The sequence below is a fragment of the Balaenoptera borealis genome, assembly GCF_965194805.1.
Source record: "Balaenoptera borealis genome assembly, contig: HAP1_SCAFFOLD_1600, whole genome shotgun sequence".
Classification (NCBI taxonomy): domain Eukaryota; kingdom Metazoa; phylum Chordata; class Mammalia; order Artiodactyla; family Balaenopteridae; genus Balaenoptera; species Balaenoptera borealis.
Window position 1 is genome coordinate 43259 of NW_028122633.1, and position 7935 is coordinate 51193.

Sequence of the window (7935 nt, forward strand, 5' to 3'; positions counted from 1 at the left end):
AGGGAGAAGGCCATGATGTAGAAAAAGGACCAAAAAAGAAGACTGGGAGAAGCTAAAAAACAAGCCTCAGAATCCCATTTCCAGCTATGCTGATATAAGTGGTACCAGACTTGCCCTCCCACTGTAGACAGTTATAAAACTTTACAAAGTATATGAAGCAACTGTCTTCAGGCACTGAACAAAAGGCAACACAGAATGCAATACTCAAAGAGCAACAGAGGAGATGAGAACCATGTTCTCTATCAGTATACAGTTCCAACCTCAAAACAGAGAGGTGGAGGCCAAGCAGAGCATGACAGAGACAATAGAGAAAATGAAATAGAATACTAAAAATATGTGATTAACCCAAAAGAAAGCAGAAAAGGAGGAACGGATGAATGAAAAGAACACATAAAACAACTAAAATACAACCAGCAAATTATAGAATTAAAATAAATCATATCAATAAATACATTAGATATACATGGAAGAAGCACAGTAAGAATCATTTATTATCAAACTGGATAAAAATGAGACTCAAAAATATACTTTCTGCAGGTGTTACACTTTAAATATAAAGACACAAATAGATTGGAAGTAAAATAATGTAAAAAGAAAGCCAGAGTGTATTAATACTGAACAAAGCAGATTATGAAACAAAGATTATTACCAGAGATAAACAGAAATGTTGCAAGTGATAAAAAGGTACCTTAAGAGTTAAACATAATCATTCTAAATGTGTATGGTCCTAATGATAGATTTACAAGATACATGAAGTAAACACTGACAGAACTAAAAGGAGAAATTGAGAAATCTACCCTATCGGTTGGACATGTTGCACCCTTTTCTCAGTAACTGATAGAAGTTGAAAAGAAACTACCAAAACACAGAAGATATGAGCAACCCTATCAATGAACTGGACCTAAATGACATTTATAGAATACTATACTCTGTAATGTCAGAAAACAACTTTTTAACTCCACATACAATATTCATCAAGACAGACTATATGCTAAGTGGTGAAATATAACTCATTAATAAAAATGTTTGAAATCTTATAAAGTGTATTATCTGATAACAATGAAACTCAATTAGAAGTTAATAATGAGATGTCTAGAAAGTTTTCAAATGTTTGAAAATTAAATATCACACATCTAAAATAACCCACAGGTCAAAGGAACAAAAGGAAAATTAAAAATTATTCAGCTGAAAGATAATGAAAATAAATTATATCAAAATCTGTGGGAAGTAACTAAATCAGTTATTAAAGGAAAGTGTAAAATTTAATGACTATATTAGAAAAGAAAGGTTTGAAAAAAATTATATAGTTTTGCCTTAAGAATTTAAAAAAGAAAAGTTAAAATAAATGGAAAGGAAAAATAATTAAGTGCAAAATTCAATTAAATAGAAAAAATAATAATCAGAAAGAAAAATTAACAAAGTTATTTGAAAAAGGTAATCAAAATGATAAATCCTTAGCAAGACTGATCAGAAAAACACCACAATTTACTAACATTAAAATTGAAAGAGGGAATATCATTACAGATCCTACAGACATTTAAAAGATATTACTGGGAAAAACTTTAGGTCAATAAATTCAACAAATGGATGAATGGAGAAATTCCTTGCAAGACATTACTTAACAAAACTGACAGAGAAGAAATAGAAAATTTCTATAGAATTATATTAGGGAATATAATTAATATTGTAATAAAAACCTACAAAAAAATCTAGACCCAGATGGTTTCACTGGTGGATTCTATCAAATATTTAAGGAAGAAGTAATATCAATCTTATATATACTTCTTCAGAAAAATAGAGGAAGAGAGATCTCTTCACAACTCATTTTAAGAGGTCAGAGTTACCCTAATACTAAACCTGACAAAAACATTACAAGAAAACTACAAATTGGTATGCCTCATGAAAATAAATGTAAAAATTCTTAACAAAATATTAGTAAATAGAATCCAGCAAATAAAAATGTTCACTGCATCAAAGTGCAGTTTATCCCAGGAATGAATGATTTGTTCAATATTTGATTGTCAAATCATGTAATATACCACATTAAGTGAAAAAGGAGAAAAAAACCATATGATCCTCTCAGCAAATTCAGAAAAAGCATTTGAACCATATGATCCTCTCAGCAAATTCAGAAAAAGCGTTTGAACCATATGATCCTCTCAGCAAATTCAGAAAAAGCGTTTGACAAAATTCACCACCCATTCATGATTAGAAAAAAACTCAGCACCCCCATGTTCATAGCAGCATTATTTACAATATCTAAGACATGGAAACAACCTAAGTGTCCATCAATGGACAAATGGATAAAGAATTTATCTTTCTCTCACATATATATGGAATATTATATATATATGGAATATAATATATATATAATGGAAGATTATATATATATAATGGAATATTATTCAGCCATTAAAAAAACAAGGAAATCCTGTTATTTGCAACAACATGGAAGGACCTTGAAGGCATTAGGCTAAATGAAATAAGTCACACAGAGGAAGACAAATGCTGTATGATCTCACTTATATGTGGATTCTTAAAAAAAAAAAAAAAAGAAAGAAAGAAACAAAAATACCCCCACCAAACTCATAGGAAAAGAGGAGATCAGATTTGTGACTACTAGAGGCAGGGGGAGGGGGAATTAAAGGGGGTGGTCAAAAGTTACAAACTTCCAATTATAAGACAAATAAGTACTAGGGATACAATGTGCAACATGATGACTATAGTTAACACTATTATATGATACATCGGAAAGTTGTTAAGAGAGTAGATCCTAAGAGTTCTCATCACAAGGAGGCAATTTTTTTCTTTTCTTTTTATTGTATCTATATGAGATGATTGATGTTAATTAAACCCATTGTGGTAATCATTTCAAAATATATATATAAATCAAACCACCATGCTGTATACCTTAAACTTATACAGTGATGTATGTCAATTATTTCTCAATAAAACTGGGGAAAAAAGGATCATACATGATGGTCAAGTGGGATTGATCCCTGGGATGCAAGGCTAGTTCAACATATGCAAATTAATAAATGTGACATAGCACATTAACAAAATGAATGATAAAAATTACATGATCCTCTCAATCAATGCAGAAAAGAAAACATTTGACAAAATTCAACATCCTCTCATCATTTAAAACTCTCAACACATTGGATATAGAAAGAACGTGCCTCAACATAATAAAGACCATATATTACAAATCCACAGCAAGTATCATACTCAAAAGGTGAAAGTTTGAAAGGTTTCTCATGAAGAACAGGAAGAAGACAAGGATGCCCAAACTCACCACTTCTGTTCAACATAGTACTGGAAGTCCTAGCCAGGGCAATTAGGCAAGAAAAAGAAAAAAAAAAGGCAGTCAAATTGGAAAGAAAAACATAAGACTGTCTCTGTTTGCAGATAGGATCTCATACATAGAAAACCCTAAAGACTCCACCAAAAAACTATTAGAACTAATAAACTTAGTACAGTTTCAGAATACAGAAATCAACATACAAAAATCAGTTGCATTTCTATACACTAATGACAAACTATCTGAAAAAGAAAGAAAGAAAACAATCGCATTCACAATAGCAACAGAAAAAAATACTTAGGAATAAATTTAACCAAGGAGGTAAAAGCATTATACAATGAAAATTACAAGGCATTGATGAAAGAAATTGAAGATGACACAAATAAACGGAAAGATATTCCATTTTCGTGGCTCAGAAAAATTAACATTGTTAAAATGTCCAACTACTCAAAGCCATCTATAGATTCAATATAATCCCTATCAAAATTCCAATGACATTTTCACAGAAATAGAACAAACAGGCCTAAAATTCATATGGAACCACAAAAGATCTCAAATAGCCAAAGCAATTCTGAGAAAGAACAAAGCTGGAGGCATCACACTTCCTGATTTCAAAGTTTATTACAAAGCTATAGTAATCAAAGCAGTATGGTACTGGCATAAAAGGAGACATAATGGAACAAAATTGAGAGACCAGATATAAATCCACATATATATGGTCATCTAATTTTTGACAAGGGAGTCAAGAATACCAAATGTGGGAAAGACAGTATCTTCAATAAATGGTGTTGGGAAAACTGGATAACGATGTGTAGAAAAATGAAATTGGACCTCTATCTTACACCACTCACAAAAATTAGCTCAAAGTGGATTAAAAACTTAAATATAAGACCCCAAACTGTACAACTACTCTAAGAAAACATAGGGAAAAGGTCTTTGACATTGGTCTTGGCAAAGACTTTTTGTATATGACACCAAAAACCTAGCAATAAAAGCAACAATAAACAAATGTGACTGCATCAAACTGAAAAGCTTCTGGACAACAAAAGAAATAAACAGCAAAATGAAAAGGCAACCTACAGAATAGGAGAAAATATTAGCAAACTATATATCTGTTAAGGGGTTAATATCCAAAATAATAAAGAACTCATACAACTCAATAGCAACAAACAAAATTCGGTTTAAAAATGGGCAAAGGACTTGAATAGACATTTTTACAAAGAGAATATACAAATGGTCAACAGGTACATGAAAAATATGTTCAACATCACTAATCATCAGGGAAACACACATCAAAACCACAATGAGATATCACCTTGCGCCTGTTAGAATGGCTATTACCAAAAAGACAAGAGATAGCAAGTGTTGAGGATGTGGAGTAAGGGACCCTTATGACCTATTAGTGGGAATGTCAATTGTCAATTGGTACAGTCACTACAGAAAACAGTATGGAAGTTCCTCAAAAAATTAAAAATGGAACTACTGTATGATCCTCAAAAAACTTAAAATAGAAGTATCATATGATCCAGCAATCCCACTTCTTGGGATATATCTGAAGGAAATGAAAACACTATCTAAAAGAGGGGTCTGCATCTCCATGTTCATCGCAACATTTTTCACAATAGCCAAGGCACGGAAACCACCTAAGTGACCATTAACAGATAATGGATGAAGAAGATATGGTATATAAAAACAATGGAATATTATTCAGCCAGAAAAAAGGAAATCCTGCCTTTTGCTACAACATGGATGGACCTTGAGAGCATTATCATAAGTGAAATAAGTTAGGCAGAGAAAGATAATTACTGTATGTTTTCACTTATATGCATAATCTAAAAAAGCCAAACTCATGAAAACCGAGAGTAGGATGGTGGTTGCCAGGGGATGGGGGAAATGGTGATATGTTGGTCAAAGGGTGTAAACTCCCAGCTATAAAAGATGAATAAGTTCTGGGAACCTAATTATATTCACCATGATGTTTATTAACAGTATTTGAAAGTTGTTAAGAGAGTAAATGTTAAACCTTATCACCACACACACACACACACACACACACACACACACACACACACACGATAATTATGAGAAGGGATGGAAGCATTAACTAACCTTATTGTGGTAATCATTTTTTAAATTTAATTTTTAATTTATATTGGAGGATAGTTGATTTACAATGTTGTTAGTTTCAGGTGTACAACAAAGTGATTCAGTTATACATATACATGTATCCATTCTTTTTCAGATTCTTTTCCCATATAGGTTATTACAGAGTATTGAGTAGAGTTCTCTGCGCTATACAGTAGGTCCTTGTTGGTTATCTATTTTATATATAGTAGTGTGTATATGTCAATCCCAATCTCCCAATTTATCCCTCCCTGCCACGTTTCCCCTCTGGTAACCATAAGTCTGTTTTCAAAGTCTGTGAGTCAGTTTCTGTTTTGTGAATAAGTTCATTTGTATCATTTTTTTTAGATTCCACATATAAGTGATATCATGATATCATTTTGCAATATATACATGTATCTAACCACAGTGTATACCTTAAACTCACATATGTTATATGTCAACAATATCTCAATGACTCTGGAAAAGAAAGGGACGCTCAATAGCATTAGTGACGAGAAAAATGCAAATTAAAACCACAATCTGATAGCACTGCACACCTACAAGAATGGCTCAGTTGTAAATTATGTCTCTATTACCAAATGCTGGCAAGGTTGTTGAGCAACCAGAGCCCTCATGCGTCTCTGCGAGGAATGTGAAGTGATACAATTACACTGAATAACTGCTTGGCAGTTTCTTATAAAGTTAAGCATACACCTTCCAAGTTTTAGGTATTTACCCAACAGAAATGAAAACATATGGCCACCAAAACATTTGTGAAAAAATATTCATAGCACCCAAATGTCCATCAACGGGAACGTAGATAAACAGACTGTGGTATATTCACACAGTGGTATACTATTCAAAAAGGAACAGTCTATACATACAACAACATGGATGAATCTCACCAACATTTTGCTGAGTGACAGAGCCACATGCAAAAGAGTATAGGTTGTAGGATGGTATTTATATGAAGTCTTCGAACAAGCAAAATGAATTTAGAGTGAAAGAAAACAGATCAGAGTTTGGGGGAGGGAGGTATTAAATTTGTCAAAATTAATTGAGCTGTACACTTAAAATCAGTGCACCTTATGGTAGGGAAATTATACCTCATTAATCGAACAAACAAAGGAAACCTCACGTAAATTAAAATTTTGTCAAACACCAGTAGTATACTCTTGAGGCTCAGTGCATTGCAACTCTATTTGCACATGAGAAGCACCTAGGATTCTTTTTTTAATATACAATCCTATGAATCATTACCAAATATTGAGAACCCCTGACCTGCTATGAGAACCATTCCTATATCAGCTGGGAAGTTGCTACCAAAATAGAGTAGTTTGATTTTCACAGCAGCTTTTAGTACAGAAATCCATCCCTGCGTCCAAATGAACTTGCCCATGCCTGCTTAGAACTGTGAATTGTTGATACACGGACATGGCTATGATATTAACAATTATGTCACACCTTCCAGAAATAGATTTCCCCTGCCATAAAACTGTCAAAAAAGGGCTTCCATTTGTTATTTTAGTTCTCTTCTAAGCGCACACAGTGGGAAAAGCCTACAGAAACCAAAACCATGCCTTTACATGCTTTTGGAATTACAGCTGGTTCTGTAAATCTAGCTTCCTCTTCAGAGCCTATACACCATTTTGTAAAACACCTCTCATTAGCAGGCTTGTTTTTCAGAAGTGACAATGGAACTCTTCAAGGATATACAGTCCAGCGGTAGACATTAGCCACAGAATCTTAAATAGAAAAATTCTAAGAGACAGAATGGGCCCCAGAGAACAGAAAAATGATACCACCACAAGAGGAGGAAATAGAAGCAATAGAAAACTGGCTTGGAAGGCAACGAGAAACCAGCAATGTCCTTTTCCACTTCAGAAGGACAGCCCTAGGAACAAGATTGAGAACTCACTGCTAACACAAACCAAACTGCATTGCCAAAAGCAACACAATTTAAATAAGTGGTGTAAGGGAAACCATCTCTGACTAATCCTCTGGTAACCTAGCTCAGAGACTAAGTCAATCGACTTTTGGAAATTTCTTTTTCCTCTCCAAGCGGTTTCACCTTATATGAAGTGAGGGGTTAGGATTATATAACTTCTAAGCCTGGTCTATTTCGGCTATTGTGATTCAGCTTCAACTCCAGTATATACTATCTTCCAGGATATGATGCACTTGCGGAACAGAGGTCCATTGCTTGGGTCCCAGTAGCAGAGAGGCAAAACCACACGTGGGCTTTGCTTTGATATCATGTACAAGACAGGTTAAATGGCAACTGAACAAATCGATGTTAATTCCAGTTCAGTTGGCTTGTTCCCCATCTTTCTCTGCACCTGGCACCTCTAAATCTCTCAATGTAAAAACTCCAGTCTTAACCTCTGTTCTGTGTTAAAGCAGTGATCAGTTTATAACTTCTATCTGCAACTTCCTCTTAGAGAACGACTGTTGTTTAAGGAGGAGTGACACTGCATTTTCATTAGAGATAAGGATTTCAAGCAATGCATTTGGGTGTGGGTTTAGCC